The sequence below is a fragment of the Cryptomeria japonica genome, chromosome 2, assembly GCF_030272615.1.
Source record: "Cryptomeria japonica chromosome 2, Sugi_1.0, whole genome shotgun sequence".
Classification (NCBI taxonomy): domain Eukaryota; kingdom Viridiplantae; phylum Streptophyta; class Pinopsida; order Cupressales; family Cupressaceae; genus Cryptomeria; species Cryptomeria japonica.
Window position 1 is genome coordinate 346009920 of NC_081406.1, and position 19270 is coordinate 346029189.

A 19270-nucleotide genomic window follows, 5' to 3' on the forward strand; every position below is an offset into this window, starting at 1 on the left:
TTTTATTTTGTTTTTGCAACTGAGAGACTTGGCACTCCCCTGATTGTAGATATAGTTATGTGGCTCACTAGTGGAACATGTTTCCGAGTTGACCGAGCACAAGTATTGGAAAATTGACTCATTGTTTGAGAATATTGGTATATCATGATGTTCGGGTTCTTCCCAATCTATGAGATCAGGATATATGAGCAATAATGAGTCATTTGGTGGGTTAATATCAGTTGTTGTAAGTGTCATGATGGAGACATCATCATAGTTGTTTGGGATATCGGTGAGGTCTATGATATTATTGAGGTCTTCAATGGTACTCTCCTCAACATTGTCTTGTTTGTATTGTTGTTGCTCGATCTCACTAGCCTCATAGATATGTTGTGGTCCAAATTCAAATGATCGAGATCTTGAGCCTTGTCCCTCATGAGAAATGGGTGTGTATGCATGGATTGTATACACCTCAATATCTCCAGTAACATCAGAATAGGTGTCCCACTCATACTCATTGGAACCTATTTCAAAATTGCTATCCAAAGTGGCTTAACTGAATCTGACAGGTATGTTGTATGGTGAGAAAATATCACTGATAATTGACACAATTTTGGTAGCTTGTTTTGATTCGGGATCGGTGCTTGCTTGTACTCTTTGCAATTTGTTCATACATAGTTTCCCTTCTTTTAGTAGGAATGTCCTCTGTGTGCGACTTGGATTTGGTTTGATTAGGTTCTTGTACATGATTTACTTTCTTATAAGAAGCTTCCTCCCTTTGGATAGCGAGTTCTTCTTGTCGCCTCTCATTTTCTTCATGTTTTTGTTCCTTCCTTGTCTTTTCTGCTGCTTGGTGCAGTGCTTCTTGCCACTAGTCTTTGTTATGTTTTTTCTTTTATTTCCATTGAGGTTTTTGATGATGATCTTTCTTGTGCACAAACAGAACATGTCGGCCATACCTAAGTCATATTTTGTCTTTTTCAAATTGTGAATAGGGTTGTATGGGTTCTATGATTCTTTCTTGACGCTTGCCAATAGGTCCTTTTCCTTTGTATCCCATTCATTGCATGATCCGGAACCCATTTCCATATTGTTTTGTTGGTATGACTACTTCTAGGGTAGCAGCTCTGATTTTTTCTTCATCCTTGTATAGCTAGCTTAGAATGTTTGTATCTTTTGATTCTTCAGCTAGTGTGCCCATTTGGATAAATTTACCATCAAACTTTGTGATGGGTTGTGCTTCCTGATGTCTTGATGTGGAAGGTTGTCCATAAGACCTTGGTGAAGTTGGCAACTTAGATAGACACAAGGGTTCAAAAGAGTACTCCCCCATGCCTTGGTCCTTTATTTTCATCTTTTTCTTGAAGTTAATGGATAGGGACTTGAGTTCTTCTTGATGGTTGGATGACGAGGAAGCTTGGGCCTCCCTATTGTGTGGAGCCAGACTATCTAGAGCTGCCCCTATAGCATTGCAGTACTGAAAAGGGTTAGTATTTGCAGATATTGAAATTTCTTGTCCATTGTAGGGGAACTTGAGACATTGATGGTATGTGGAAGGTACTGATTGCATTTAATGGATCCATGGATGACCCAATAGTATATTGTATATCAAGTCTATGTCCAAGACTTGGCATAATATGTCTTTTTTCATAGGCCCTACCTGAATTGGTAGTACCACTGTTCCTTCAGATGACTTTTCTTCATCATCATAGGCTTTGATGGTGATCTTATTTTTGGGATCAATAGCTTGCTCAGAGGAGCCCAATGCACAGATAAGCTTTAGAGTACATATATTGAGACCAGATCCTCCATCTATTAATACTCTTTTTACCCAATGTTTATAGACTAATACCTCGATATGTGGTGGGGTTTTATGTGGATGACTCAAGGAGATATCATCGTGTTCAAAAAAAGATGTTATGTAGCACCATCATATGGGCCAACATGGATTGGAATCAATCAATATCCAGATCGTTCGGAACAGTTGTTTCAATAAGAGCTTCCTCCAATATATCCTTGTGTTTTGGTGAAAGTTTGAGCAACTCAGTATAGATATATGAGCGGGTGTTCTCTGTAGTTGGTCAAACAAATTATATTGAGCCTTGGGGAGAGTTGTTGTTGTTGATGTGTTCCCCTTCAAGACATATTTTTGAGCTCTCGTTGTCACATTTATCGACGCATGTTCTTGTTTATCTTTGATTTTTATGACATTCACTTGATTGCCATATGCCTGATTGATGGTGTTTTCTTATATGTGATTGATACGAGCTCTTTTTGTGTTGTTTGACGTTGATGCTCCTCCCTTGTCATAATTAGGAAGAGGATTTTTGAAAGCTTCATGTTCAGCATTGATTTTATGACCATTGACTGTTAGGTCTCCCTTGTATATCATATCTTGAACTAGGTTCTTCAACCTCATGCAATCATTTGTTATATGCCCCTTGTTTCGATGATAATCACAATAATGCGAGTCATTCCACTATGGTGGTTTGACTTGGGGTTCAAAGTTGCTTGTGGTTGGTAATGTGATGATCTTATTTTCTAATATCTTTGGAAATGTTGATTCCAAGGTTTGTCCCAATGGTGTGTATATTCATTGATACAGGGAAGTGTTAGCATTGCCTCTTTGATTTGTGTCATTCCCTAGGTTGTTGTTGTTGTTGCCTTGGTGATTATTGTTGTTGTTTGACGTTGAAGCTCCTTGGTTGGTAAGTGTTAGTTCCTTGATTGGTACTTCTTTGATCATTATTGGATGGTGGGTTTCTTGATAAAGTCAACACTCATTGTTTTAGACTTTACATTGTTGGCATCGACTACCCCATCATTAACAATGTTTTTATTTCTTGTCCAAAATCTAGACTTGTCTAAGTTGTTATTGTTTTGATTGTTAAAGGTGTTATTGTTTGATGAACTAACACCTTCCTTAAATAACTTCAAGGTTCCTTTATTGATGGAAGCTTCCTCTACTTGGATACCATTCTCTATTAATTTTGCAAAAGATGGTATACATTTTAGTTTGAGATGATAACTCATTTCACTATTCAGATTGTCTATGAAGATTTTCATATTTTTATTTTTAGGCACATCTTGTGGGTACCTTGTGACCATGTGCCTCCATCATTGTAGAAACACCATGAATGTTTCATTATTCTTTTGTTTCGCATTGCATACATAAAGCATGGTTATCGTGTGTTGGATATTATAGGAGTATTGTGTTATGAATTTATTCACCAACTCATCAAATGATCTAATGGAAGGTGTGGGTTTTGACAACCACTCCATTGTTTTCCCTCCCAAACTTCTTGGGAATAGTCTCATTAAGTATGTGTCATTGTGAGTAAACTCCAAGCTCACAATACAAAATTATCGAACGTGATCACGGGGATCACTCTTACCATCATATTTGTCATACTTTGGTATATCTTAATTTGGGGGAAATGGTACCATGTTTAATCTCCTATCAAAAGGATAAGGACAAATGTCTTCTAATGAGTATCTTATCATGGTTCCTTATTGCATGTCCTGCATTTGTATTTTAAGTGTTTGGAGTTGTTGTGTAAGAACATCTAGGGGTGAATTGGTCCTTTGATGGGTAGTTTCCCCTCGTTCATTAAGATTGTCCTGATTGCGGGTATTGTCTTGTTCATGAGTGTTATCTTGTTGATGGGTGTGATCCTGGTTGCGTATGTTTTCTTGATCATGTGTTTCCTCTCCTCTTAGGTGTTCTTCATTTTGTATATTGTAAGTATAGTTTCTTGCCCTTGTTCGTGAAATTCTCTCATCCATATTCCTTAAGTTTTCTATGTCAAAATCCTTAGGAATATTGACTCATTTACTAGTTAGCATGAGGAGATATTTTTTCTTATCCGATTCTATGTCTTTCTATGAGTATTTGGAAAGCAGCATTCTCTTGACATTCTTAGAGAAGCTCTTCAGTGATTGTTGTTTCTTCCATATTTGCATATTCATCAAAAGGATTGGTCTCCCTATGACTCATGCTTGATTCTGGTTGTGAATCCTTCTTTTTGTTTTCTGAGATCGAGTGACAGTGGGCATCAATATATCTCTACAATAGTGAATTCTTCTTCTTCTACTGGGGTTCTTGGTGGAGTTGGTGGCTCAGGTTGAGCTTCATTGTAAGTGACAAGAAACTTTGGAAACAAGGCAGGATTAATCCTTCCTCCACTATTAAGGAGTTGGTTGAATGCTTCTTTCTGAATGTAAGTCCCACTTCTCAAAATTTCTTTGTCAAATTCGTTGGTTTTTCCTTGGAGATACAACTACATATGATGCAAGAATGCACGATGTGATTTAAAAAGTTGATGGTTGATATAGAGAAATTTACTCCTCTTGATAAGTGCCTTAGAACTAGGTTGTCTCTTCTTCAACTTAGTCTTTTGATGAAGACTTATTCTTCTCAAAATACGGGGAGTGGTCATACACAAATGATCAATTTTGATTGTTGATATTGGATGGATACTTTGTTTTGGATAATCAAGTCTGCTTGTCAAGTAAAGGTTTAGTTTGATTTGCCCTTACGACAAAGTGTGCCAAATGATACGAGTCAAGTTTCATGATGTAGAAACTTAATTTGACAACTTGAGATCTTAACTAGGTATTTGTTTTGATAGGATTTGTTGAATGGTGGAGCCTTTGATCACTATTTTTTATACTCCTTAATCTTGTTGGATGAAATCTGATCTTAAGATAGTTGAAGATTTGATATCCCTTTCTAAGGGTGCTTAGTTGGATTTGGAAACTTCTCTCACTTATGATCCTTCTTTGCAATTTTCCTTTTTGTGTTGGATTTATCAGAGGACCTAAAAGGGTATCCAAAGCTATTGATGAAAATTTCACAAGGTGACTGGTTTACTCTCTATTTTTTGCCAATTTTGACCATGCGCTAGAACAGAGCCCTGATGCGCTAAATAATGACCCCAAAGTGCTATAGAATATTCTAGATGCGCTATGATGTCCGTCAAATGCGCTATTTCTTACTGTCTGTTATCAAAGGTTATGCACTAATATGTTCTATCTAAGTGCTAATTTTTGGTTTGAATGCACTATACTATGGTTCATATGTGCTAGGCTGATGCTCTTATGTGCTAAAAAGATGTTGGCAATTTCTATCTGAGTTTTAGCAATACTATACTTCTTATGTGCTAATGTAAGTTGTGGAAGCACTGAATTTTGGTTGAAAAATGTTATCTGATGGTTGATATGCACTAGGATGTTGCTCCTACGCACAAACTGTCTTGATAAATTTGTTTTGATGATTTTGCTGAGATGTTGAGAAATATTTTTTTTGTTTTGACAAAATGATTTTCTGAAAAATGACTTGTAAACACAATAGACAAAGAATTAATAATTTGCCTATGCTAACAAATAGTGTATGTTCTTTTGAGGATGTTTTCAAATCCCCAATGTTTTCACTGGCTTGGATTACAAAGAAGACATATCAAGAAGACTCTTTATTCAAAGGTCATTAACAATATCATAGCCTACTAGTCTCTATTCAGCTCAAACAGCCTTGTCACCCCCTAGGGGAGCCTGTTTTTTTGCCTTTGTCCAGAAATTAACCCAAAGTGAATTGCTTCACAATTGGGTAGTTACCTTGGGAGATATATGGTGAGTGATCTTGGTGGTAGATTCTTCCCCACCCTTGCACTATGATATTGCCAATGTTTGGTAACTGACTCGGCTCAAAGCTTCTACTTCTATGGTTTTTAATTAGGCTTTCGTTTGGTCTCTAGTGGTAAGCTCCTTTGGGAGGCTTCCCAACCTTTAGAACTAAGGTTTTACGCATCTTAAATATATTGGGGGAAGGCTAATCTCTAAGAAAAACCGTTGGAGGATATTTTCATTAGCCTCCACATTTGATTATAGTGGGTTGGAATATTTGGCAATAAAGTCGTTTCCCACTTGGGATGTAAGATACTTGAAGTAAAGAAAGCATCAAAGAGTGGGTTTAAATTTTTTATCACCAAGCTAAGGGGAGAGCATATGCCTACTACTTTCGAGACATGAAATACACACTTTCTTTTTATCCAATATTGCAGTTGTTTTCTAAAAAAGCTATCTTGGAGATGTTGCTCCAAAAGACACGTGGTTCTGTTTAGCCCAATATAGCAATGTGTGAAGGTAGTAAAAAATTTGAACTTTAGAAAGTAAACCCTTGTCAACAAAATGAATCACCAATGTAAACAACAACGATCTTAATTTTGAAAGATTTTGAAATGGAAATGTGAAGGTTCTTTTGAAGCTTCCAAAACAAAGGTGAAGTTCATTTTAATAAGCACCAAAGGAAAGTGATGTTCAATTTTAACTTTGTGCTCAAATTGGAAAGTTTTATTTGTTCTTTTTAAAGCCCAAAGAAACATTATCCTAACTTGTATAAAAAGGATTTGAGTTTGTTGTTCTTTTCATCCATGCAAGAAAGAAAAGATTGAGTCCTCTTTTAAGTACCAAAAAGAAAGTATGAAGTTTATTTTAAGCCCCAAAAGGAAAGGTGAGATTCATTTTTAAAAATTTCAATAAAAGGAAAAGATGAGTTCTTTTTACTAACTTTGAAAGAAAGCAAAGAAAACTAAACTAATTCCTTTTGTTCCTGCACAAAACTTGTTAGAACCTACACACAGCCGGTTAGTAAAAATCCAATTTTTGATGGTGGGCTTCACAAGCCTAAATTTTGTTTCTGTTACAAATTTTTTTTTCTCTATCTGGTCTATGCGCTAAAAGATGGGACTGATATGCTAAACAATGGTGCCTATGCACTAAAAAATGAGCCCTATGCGCTACTCTGATGCCTGGAAGCGCTAATCTGATACTCCTATGCATTGAGATATCAAAAAGTTTGTTCTAAAAAGAAGTTTAAATGCACTGGGAGATGGTTCCTATGCGCTAAATAGTGGGGTGGATGTGCTAAAGTTTACCATAGATACACTACAGAAAGTCCCAGATGCACTAAAAGAGTGTTGCAGCATGATTGCAATCTTTAACCTGCACAAAAAATGATATTATTTTTGGGGACGTGCCCCATGGTGGGCACCAAAGATGTATGCAGGAAAATGTGGTGATCAAAATGAATAAATCAAGATCAAATGACCTACATACTAATGAGACTCTTAATGCAAGTATAAACTAATTCAAACTAGTTTAACTTGCCAAGGGGTGTCCCATTGTTCTCTATCTCATAGGATCCCTAAAGTCAATGTTTTACTCTCAGATCATTGAGCAAATGACTTAGGAATGACAACTCCAAGAACGAGTGATATTGTGATCTATATGCATGAATGCATTCTAAGATCTATATGATATTTTAAAAGCTATGATGACTAAGTTAAGATGAAGATAGTAATATGGTAATGAGATTAACAAATTATCCTAACATGATATGCTAGCATGAATATTCTATGATATGAAATGAAATGCTTCTAAATGTTTATGATAATATTTTAACAAAAAGAGGCTAAAATGCTTAATAAATTAGACTATAATGTAGATGGATGAAACTTGGATCATTATTGAGAATGAAGAATGAGAGCTCTATTTATAGGAAAAATAGGGAAATGGAGGGTTAAGATTGAATAATCTTAACAATGGCTAGGATTGAAAGTTACTCAATCCATGTTTACAATTTTCACCAATGAAATGGTGACAATTGTCAACAAGAGGTGGCTTGAGAGGAGATGCAAGAGGAATTAAATGTCTGAGGAGACATGAAGGTTACCTTCGGAGGTAAGGTTAAGTTTGGGTTAGAGTTATCCATTGGATAAAGCTTTTACCCAAGGGGTAAACTCTTGTGCAAGGGTTAATAGGATAACCAAGGTTAAAGGCATGGGGGCTTCATAAGAGCCTTGGATTAGATGAGGGTTAAGTTAGAGGGAAATTATCTAACCATGAAGAGAGGTTGAGTTAACCATTAATGGTCTAGAAGACTTTGGGGACAAATTTGTAAGAGTCCTTCCAAATTTGGGGGAACTCAACAAGTCAGCTTGTTGAAGAAATATAGCCTTAAATGCATTTATAAGACTTTCCTCCAAATTTGAGAAGTGCCCTCCGCAAACTTAGGGAAAGGACACGTTTAGAGGGATTAAAGCTAATTAATATAGTTTAGAAGAAACTAGAAGGCTCTAGAAGAGGTTTAGGAGGCAAGTGGGAGATGTAGGAAAATGCAAGTTGGGGGATTTTTATAAATAAATTAGATTTATTTATATGCAAGGGTTGATTTAATTAAATATAAATTTAATTAAAAGGAAGAAAGGGGAATTAATTAAATAAAGTGATTTATTTAATTAAAGGCTACAAAAGGTTTATGTGAATTTAATTAATTAAATTGAATAATTTATTCAATCAAATAGATGAAAATGAAGAAATTAATTAAATAAGATTTAATTAATAAGGGGATGGGGTTAAATAAATATTAAATATTTATTTAAGAAGGTGGTAAGATTTATACATCTACAGATAGGACTCTTTCATGGAAGCACTCTCAAAAATACCTTGTCACCCACTGAAAATTGCCTATCCACATTATGAGCATCCGCATACTTCTTATGTATATCCTATGTTTCTATCAAGTGCTCTCTAATATGTGTCACCTGCTACTCTATATCTTGCAATATATTTGAACCAAGAAGCACTATGTCCTCCAAACGATTCCAACTCAAAGGCATATGACATGGTCGCCCATACAATGCCTAAAAAGGAGACATACCAATCGAATTGTGGTAACCATTATTGTAGGTAAACTTCACTAAAGAGAGGTAATCCCCCCAACGATAATGTTGACCCATCACATATATCTACAACATATCCTCCAAAACCTGATTAACCCCTTAGTCTGACCATTTGTCTTGGGATGATACATTGAACCAAAGTTTAGTTGAGCTCCTAAATCATGCTTGAAGAGAGGTCCATAATGCTGAAGTGAACACTGAATCATGATCTGATATAATCTAATGAGGAATACCATGCATTCTCACTATATTCTACATGAAAATATGAGCCACTATCATTGTTGTGTAAGATGATCTGATAGAAGAAAAGTGTGCTACCTTGGTCAACCTATCAACGGTGACCATGATAGCATCATGATGACAAGAAGACATATGAAAAACAACAATGAAATCCATAGATATGATGTCCAATTTTCAATCTGGAACCCAATTTGACTATAACAAATTTGATGGATGTTGATGTTCTGCCTTCACTCGCTGACACTCCAAGTAACAAGACACAAAATATGCTATATCTATCCTCATGTCGACCCAATGAAACAACTATCACAAGTCTGTGTGTATCTTATTGATGCCTAGATGTCCTGAGTAAGGTGCATGATGAGCCTCTGACAAGATCAAATCTCGAAGTCCATCTGAAGGTGGAACATAAATATGTCCCAAATGTCAAAGAATACCATCTGACTCCAATGAATATCCTGCATACCTCTCCTCAAGAGTTCTTCCTAAAGAAACCTCTACACTTACCTCCTAGTACCAAGCATCTGAAGGAAACACACTAAGAATCTAACTCCTCCAATCCATGCTAAGAATTAATATTGAAATCTCATGCTCTCTGTGACTCAATGCATTTTCCACCACATTCTCCTTACCCTAGATGTACTTCACCTCAAAATCATACTCACAAAGAAACTCCATCCAATGTTGTTGCCTAGCATTCAAGTTTGGCTATGTGAGAATATACTACAAACTGTGATGATCACTATGCAACTCAAATTGATGCTCAAGAAGAAAATTCCTCCATCTAACCAAAGCATGCATAATTGCCACTAACTCTAAATCATGGTAGGATAATTCAACTCATGATCTTTGATTTTACACAACTCATATGCTATCACATGACCATCCTACATAAGAACTACTCCAAGACCATCCATAGAAGCATTCATGCACACCATCAAATCACCTAAAGGATCTGACACTACTAGAATAGGTGCACTAGTCAAACACTTCTTAAGGATCTGAAAATTTGTCTCACACTAATATGACCGCACTAACTTCTTCCCTTTTCTCTGAAGAGAAGTGATAGGATGAGCAATCTTTGAAAATCTTTGAACAAAATGGTGATAATAACTTGCAAGCCCCATGAAACTATGAACCTCACCCACATTAGTGGGTACCAGCCAATCCACAATAGCCTAGATCTTGGAGGGATCCACTACAATACCCTCTCCTAAAATAACATGGACAAGATACTTAACCTTTGACTAGAAGAACTCACACTTTGTCAAATTGGCATATAAATGATTCTTGCAAAGACACTACAAAACCTGCCTCGTATGCTCCTCATGCTCCTCTAATGACCTCGAATACACTAATATATCATCAAGGAACATGAGCACAAACCTATCGAGATATGTCCAAAAACTCCATTCATCAAACTCATGAACACTGAGGGTGCATTAGTAAGCCCAAATGGTACCACTGTAAACTCATAATGTCCATATCGAGTATGGAATGTTGTGTGATGAATATTCTCCTTATGAATCCTCAACTAGTGATACCTGAACTTAAGATCAATCTTAGAGAAGACCTTCACATCCTTAATCTGATCAAATGGTTCATCTATCCTTGACAAAGGATAATGATTCTTCATTGTCACCTTATTCAGCTGTCTATAATCAATGCATAAGTGAATATGTATGTCCTTCATAGGTGCTCCCCATAGGGATACACTAGGATGAATGAATCCCTTAGCTAGAAACTCCACCAACAAAAACCTCAACTCACTCAACTCTTGAGTGATCATCTGATAATGAGCCTTAGATATAAACTTTTCTCTGAGAACCAAATCTATCCGAAATTCAATGTCACACTTGGGTGACATACCTAAAATCCTGCTAGGGAACAGATCTAAAATCTCTAGGAGGATGGCATGACAACTAAAGATATCATCACAATCCTCTCCTTCATCCAAATCATTAATCCTCACTACAAACAATTGGTAGCCCTGCTGCACAGATCGCTTCATCTGCATAGCAGAAATCATGTGAAGAGAAATGGGTCACTAAACACCTACTATCTCCACATTCCTCCCACTATTATCAAGACACTGCACCCTCTTACCATGACAACCAATTTTAGGTCGATGAGACTCAAGCCAATCCATACCTAGCACAACACCATAAGAAGCCAGAGAGAGAACATGAAGATCCACTGAGGTGCTACATACTCCCAAATCCAACACATAACCATGCACATAGGAATCCACTACCACCTATCGTATTGCTTTGCCATATCAAGCCCACATCGCTCTACTATAGATGGAGAAATGAAATAATTTGAAGCACTTGAATAAAATAATACTAGGCAAGAGATACCACCTATCTCACCTATGGTCTGAACAACTGTAGCCTAGTGCTTGGCTTGATGGTTATCAACTACCACAAACACATGATAAGATTTCCCTACATCACTAATTGTAGGCTCTGAAGTAGCTAGTCTCTATCCTAACATCTGCATAGAGCTCTCAGGAAAATGAATAGAAAAATGGTCTGTATGAACACAAGAGAAAAAATCTCTCCTACCAAAGCCTCCACTCACTAGAGGTGCATTGGACTATTGTACACTACCTCTACTGAAAACCTATTGAGAACTATGTGATGGTTGAGAAGGAATAGATCACTTATCACACTGCCTGTTGTGACTCCTATCACCCTACGATCTAGCACCATTCACAAATCTCTAAATCTGAGGATACTTCTTCTGGAACCACTAGCTACTCCAAAAATAAGGATAACTCCTGGCAATTCCCAAAGATTGTGGTTGTGCACCCCTAGCAATTGATCCTAAAATTGGAGCACTAACCATCTACACACTTGGCACCCCTTTGAATGCCAAAGTTAGGTTCTCCTCAACCAAGTGTGCCTTCTCCACAACTACCTCCATAATCTTAGGCTCGAGAATCCAAACCCCATCACTGATGCGGTCACTAAGTCCTCTAACAAAATGCTAAATCAACATATCCTCATCATCTATGATTCTATCATACTGCTTAAGTTCAAATAACTTACGCTCATAATACTCAACTATCATATTTTGCTGCCTCAAACCATGAAACTCATCTACCTTCCTCTGCCTCCAATGATCTAACAAGAATCAGGTGCAAATTCACTCAAGGAACAACTCCCAAGATACTGTCGCAATATCCAAATGTATCTTATGTTCCTCCATACACTACCATGTGGAAGTAAAATCACAAAGATGCATGATCACACGCATAGCCTTGGTGTTATTTCTATATGAATGTATAGAAAAAAACCTAACCATATCTAGAAGCTAATTCTTTGCCTCCATGCCACTGCTAGAACCATCAAAAGTAGGAGGACGAGATGTAAGAAGATCTCCCATGTGACTAGCTACACTCGCATCCTGATCTAGATAAGCATTAACTCTCCTTTGAGGTCAACATGAACATTCCCTCTCTCACTCCTACTCTACTATATCCTGTCAACCCGAATGATGAGACTCCTCCTGCTGATTCTCCTCATTTCTCAACTCTAAATGACCAAGAAGCTCCTGAAGCACATTAACCAACTAAATAATTGCATCACTCTAGGCCCCCTCTCGATGCTCACCCTGGTGCTTCTCATAGCGTGAATCTTCAGAAACCTCAGAACGAGGATTCTGTTGAGTACCCATATGACTACCATTACCACAACCTCTACCTCTAGTAGGCATCTTGTCTAAGAAAGATGCAAAGAAACTATAAGCTAAAATCTAAGGCAGCTAAAGGAAGGAAAACAACTAGTAGGGATAACCTCATGGCTAACCCATGCTAAAATTCTAATATGCACAATGGGCTCATATGAAACTAGAGTACCCAGTGTATGAACATGGACTCTGATACTAGATGTAATGCACACCAAAATACCCTAGAGAAATAAAGCTAACTAACATACACATGGATAATTTTTTTTAAAAAGTCATCATCTAAAACAACACATATATCCATTTACTCATATGCATCTAACATCCATACTCATGATGTAGACATTATCCAACATGAACATAAGCATAAAGGCATAACCACAAATTCTTATAACATAAGCGGAAATAAACACAAATCCATATCTAACTATCTTCCCTAAGGTATCTCAATGCCATTACTTATAACAACACCATAACCATGACATGATGAGTACTACTATAATATAATGCAATCTAACATAATAATCATCTACTCTTTTCATGCATAATTTATGATCATTTTCTAACCCATCTATCATGAATACAAATCATTAATGCTACAAATACCATTAATCCCCTTAAGGTTCATTTTAAAACACCAATCCAAATGTTCCTAACCCCAATTATTCATTCATTATCTAAGCATCATTAACTCTTTTCCCATATTATCTAACATATTACTAATTCATTTCTTAACACAACAAACATACACATAATACCATATGCTCAAAAATGCATCCAATTACATTATTTCCATAAACCAATCAATATCCAAGATACAACATGATACATCTATATGTCCTAATAAAAGAGTCATATCCATATTCTAATATATCATCTATTACATATACATTATCCATCTTACATAAAGGAGCATAGCTCTCATTTTAAATGAATACAATAATTTCATGGAACCTACAAATACATATGTCATAGGAATCATGTACATCAATCTGCTACAATATCCATCCATAAGCTAAAGAGATGAGAATCCACATTCACACACAAAGGCATCCAATGAAGAACATCCCAATGGAAGAAGGTATCAAACCACCCGACCACATGGAACCAAAGGAACCACCCCCCATGCTAGGAGATGACACAAGGTCCCACATACACTCTAGAGCTAGGCTGACACCTAACAACCAATGAGAACTCAACAACTCCAAAACCATAACATGAAGCAACCAAAGGCAATAATCCAAATCATAAAACATGGCTAAACATAAAACAGAGAAATTTTAAGAGGTGTACCAAACCATTTCATAATAATAAGGACCAAGCACACATGTAGGAGTGGAGTGTTATCACATGCTATCCTCACATAGAGGGGAACATCCATACCTTGATAGAAATGTCGTTGCATGGTATCCTCACAAAGAAGGGGAATACAACCCTGATAGACATGTGGAACCATCTCAACCTATGAGAGATCAAGGGAGTTCGGTTTGTCATCACAATGGCCTTCCCAAGCTTATCCTAAAACATCCTCCCTAGCACTAAGTCTCGAGGCTCAAATCCAATTATTATCTTATTAGATGAATCCTAGTTACCCAACCCATCTAATTAATTATTAATGTTATAACTTATTTAAAAAGAAAAACTTCCAATGTGCCCTGGTGGTCTAGACTCTAAGCATCCTTACTAGGAACCTCTTAGTAGACTATCTCACGACCTCAGTCATCACATGAAAGATCACAACCCCTAACCATGTTCCAAGACCTTAGGCTAACACAAATCACAATAACAACAAGGAGTCTCATATGAAATAAATCCACAAACAACATCAATCATGCACATATACAAGTCTAAAACATAACAAGAACCATAAAGTCAATATATAAATCAAGAGCCTCATGAAAATAAATACACATATCAATAAACAAGAGTAAGGCAACATCCACTTACTCTACCATGAACAACAATAGATCCTCAACAACGGGGCATAGCCATATCGCTGGAGCTAATCTTGAAATCATTTCTCAACAATAAGGCTTATCAACTTGCTCGAGCAAACAATGCAACCTCAATGACAAGGCACTATACATCTTGCTGGAGCCAAAAAACAATAAAATAGCCAAAACTAAAGTGTAATCCACTCTAAGAAACGCAAAGAAATCATCAAATGCCTCTGGTACAAGGGCAGACCAAGAAAAACCAATCTAGAAAGCTAAAACCATAATAATTACCACTAACAAGGTAGTTTAGCACATCTATAGGAAAGAGTAGCGCATAGACCATGTCTTTCAGTGCATCCACCAATTCTTTTTGTGCATAGACAAATTTTAGTAGTGCATTGACCAATTCTTTTAGTGCATAGCCCAGATCAGCACATCCACATAGTAAGACTCAAAAAATGAGACTACGACAAACCAAAGGATGATAAAGGCCATCTAGTATGCCAAAATTTTTATAAATTGAGACACAAGGCAAATAGAAGCCAAAGAACTTAACAAAACATCAAAAAATAGAATAACAACATGAAATTGATCAAAGAGTCTTAGACAAGGACTCTAGATAGAATTGAATAAATAACTAATCACAAAGAGCGATAACAAAGCTCTCCCAATCACTTAGGTAACTGATACTCACCAAATTCATCACAAAATAAAAGCAACTCTCACAAAGACAATGCATTAAAGGATACCAGTGATGTGCATAGTGCACAGAGAACAAAATCTTAAATCATATACGACAAACACAGATAGTAAAAACTATATGTATATATACATTTCCCCCAAAACCTTATGTTAAAACTTTATAAATAAATTTCATAATTATTTCCCCCTTAGACAATTCCATACACACACGAAGCAAGTAATCTTTTCTGAAACAAAAAGCACAAAGGATGGAAACATAACCAACCTAGAATTAGAAGCAATAGTAATGCCAAATCGATGGAAAGCCAAGTCCCAAATCCAAAATCCAACAAGCTTCAACAATCCAACCAAGTTCCAAATGGAAAACCAAAATCTTCTGAATATAGAAAATTCACAGAAAAGGCAACCCCGGCAACGCATAGGAAAAACCAATAAATAAAATTTGCATCCCAACTATAGAAAAATTCCAGCCAATCAGAATATTCGGAGAAACTATATTCTATACCTATCATGCATAAATATGAGGTAAATAATATAAAATAATATTATTTACTTATCCCCACAAATTAACCAATAGAATAGTTGGGTAGGTAAGGAATATATTTATATTATATCAATCAATCCAAATAGTAGAAAGAGAGTAATAAATTGAAAAAGCAAAAAAATAAAATAAAATAAACCAAAGTTTAATAAAATAAATAAATAAATATTGTAAATAAACATTAAATCCCAAAGTAAATATTAATAAATAAATAACAAACCAAGCTCATAAAACTATAATCAAATAATATAATTAAATATTAAATCTCAATAATAATCATCGATGATAATTAAATATCCAACCATATAATAATTTAATTTTAACATTGATATACTATATTAATCAAATATTAATTAAATAAATAATCAAATACTCAACGCCACAAGATGACCACAACTCAAGATACTAACACAATGACTCATGCTAAGACACATAAACTAACAAGGATGACAACTTAAGCCTAGAGTGTATAGAGGGAAGTCATGCCATCTCCAACAACTTGGCATTGGGATAAAGACACACTTAGACCTGTGAGACCAGGTGGGGTCGATGTTTGGTACTTGCAATCCTGCAACCACCAATAACAATGATACAATATATATATAATAGTGAATAACAATGTCATATCATGCTCGTAGTGAGTGGTATGACATTGTTCACGAATATAGTAATAAGACAGTCACGAGCGCAATAGTATTATCTCATCCAATATAATCATCAAGTGGGGTTAGCATAACCAAGATGCCAGCATAGTCTCATAACAATACAATCCATCTAGAATGGTAAATGCATATAGATAATCAAATGTAAATCCATCATCATAATAACTAAGGATAAATGTTATCATCCATATAAGTCATCATATATCAAATTCCCATAAGAAAAGTCTAGCATCATTTGTAAGCATCTGAGATATAGATAGATTCATAAACATGAATCAAAACATCATGTAAGAATCTAATCAATTCTATCAATGCATAAACAAAAGACGAATCGAGGAGGGACACTACACAATTTCAAAACAAAGAAACTCAATTAATTGGCTATATAAATGGAGATTAGATAACTTCACGTTATGTCCATTTACAATCTGCATTCAAGCTAATTTTAAGAATAATCCTTGCACTAACAAGAAGAAATTTCAAGAAATTTATCTTCAACAATAAGATGTGATAATCAAAACACAATCAATATAAAAATAAATATTTCATATATTGAACAATGTTTACAAAAAAAATTTAAAAAATTGAAACTTGACTTTGATTTTTCAAGGTTTGGAATTTCAATTGACAGGAACAAAATTGTTTTGACAGAATTTGAGAGGAACTAAGTTTGGAATTTCAATTGACAGAACAAAACTGCTTTGACAAAATTTGGCAAGAACTACTGCTTGCATTTTAGAGAAAGTCATGTATTGAATACCGAGTTCTATAAACATCATGCATTTGGGAAATTTTAGAGAGTGAGATTGATGTAGTAAGGAATAAAATTATATGCTTCTTGTTAGTCTGTTTTGGTGAATCAAGATATAAAGAGAGCTTAGTTTGTCAAAGGAGAAGTAAGAAGAAATGCCCAACGTGATTTTAATAGTCATCTGGTTTGTCATATATAAACGTGTATGCCTTCTAATTCATATACAATAGTAAATACTTGAAATGTCTCTACTCAAATAAGGATACACTTATCAATTACGTAAAACTATCTTCTTGAGTTTCCATTCAACATTATGAAATGATATTACTGGGAGGATATTGCGTTTATAAGCTTGGAAGATTTGGTTATGAGATTGTATGCATAGTAATTGCATAGATATTACTGACATTATAAAAATTAAGTTATATTTAAAGTTATGATAGAAAAAAGTGTACTTGTATAAAGTGGTTTAGTTATTGAAACTCTCAAAATAATTAGACAACCTTGTATAGCTGTCAAAATAAATATGAATCATTTACTCAGAAGCTAGGGTAAAGATGCAATCAATTCTTAAGCATGAGTGGCAGTGGTAGTATACACATGCAAGAGTTTATGGTTCATTCTTGAAACCATATTTACTATGAGATAGTTTGAATAAAAGTGAAAACAAGTTATTTTAAATAAAAAAAATTTGGTATTGTTTGATCATTCAATCATTCGAGGAACAAAATTAGTTTATCATCTCATAAAATGAGCATAGAGAAGATAGTTTCCATAAGTTCATATGTAAGCATAAATGTGCAAAGTATTGTTCTTTATGTATATGTACAAGCATATGGATGCTACTAAGTATTCAATATGTTTATTATACATGCTAAAGACATTAGAAAAAATATTTGAAACCAATGAGGATGGCGAGTAAGGTGAATCATAAACAAGACTCTCTTATTGAGAACTATACATGTTGTAACCCTTGATTTTCTAGTAGATTAAGAACTCTTTGTAAGAGTCTTTTTAGATAAATAAGTTGAAACCAAGTTATAAACCAATATATAAACTTGGTAAAATAAAGATCATAAGAGAAGTTGTTTGTTTAAACAATAAGTTGACTTATTCTACAGGTATACTATGACACTAAGTCATGAGTGTGCGATGGGTGATAATTTTGTACATTCCTCAAACTAAATGCTAGTTATGCTTTTAAGATGAGACTATATCTCCCTTTAAATGTTTGTTTATCTATTGTCATGATAACTAGAGGTGCCAGAGTCATAGGATGCGAGTATGTATGACTAGAGGTTCCATGTGATGGACTTGTAAAGAACTGAAAGGGGGGGATGAATTAGTGACACCAAAAACAATAGTACTTTAAACACTAACCGATAGATATACTTAACAAGTTTGTTAAACAATATGCATGTAATCCAAAATGATATAACAACATCCACCATAACACAAGTGTTTGTACATGTGGAAAACCCAAATAGGTAAAACCACAGTGAGATGGGACTCACAAGTTAACTATCTGCGATAATAGATAACTAACCGGTTAAGGTCTACAAAAGGTTGATCTGCTAGGAGCAAATCATGTTAAAGATCCCAAAGCTTAGTTAAAAGTTATACCCTGTAAAAGGTAGTACCCTATAAGGAGTAACCTTGGTAGAGGATTTATGAATCCAAACTAATGGATCACCTGGTTAGAGGATTTGTACAATGAAGCTTGTTAGAGCTTACTCGATTAGGGGGTTTTACTGTTGCAGTGATTAGAAAACAATAGGTGGTGTGATCTAGTAGTAGCACAACTTGCTTGTATAGATCCTCTTCTGCGCACTCAACACTTCATTACCAACATACTTTGCAACTTAACACTTCTGCCTTTGCATCAAATCATCACATAACATATCTCCTTCGCTCATACAAAATAATTCATTGTGATGTCAATATATAGACATTTAGATTTCATGTCAGCCTCCAGAAATCATATCACAATTACCTAGGTACAGTGTATCTGGTCAAACAATCATAACTCA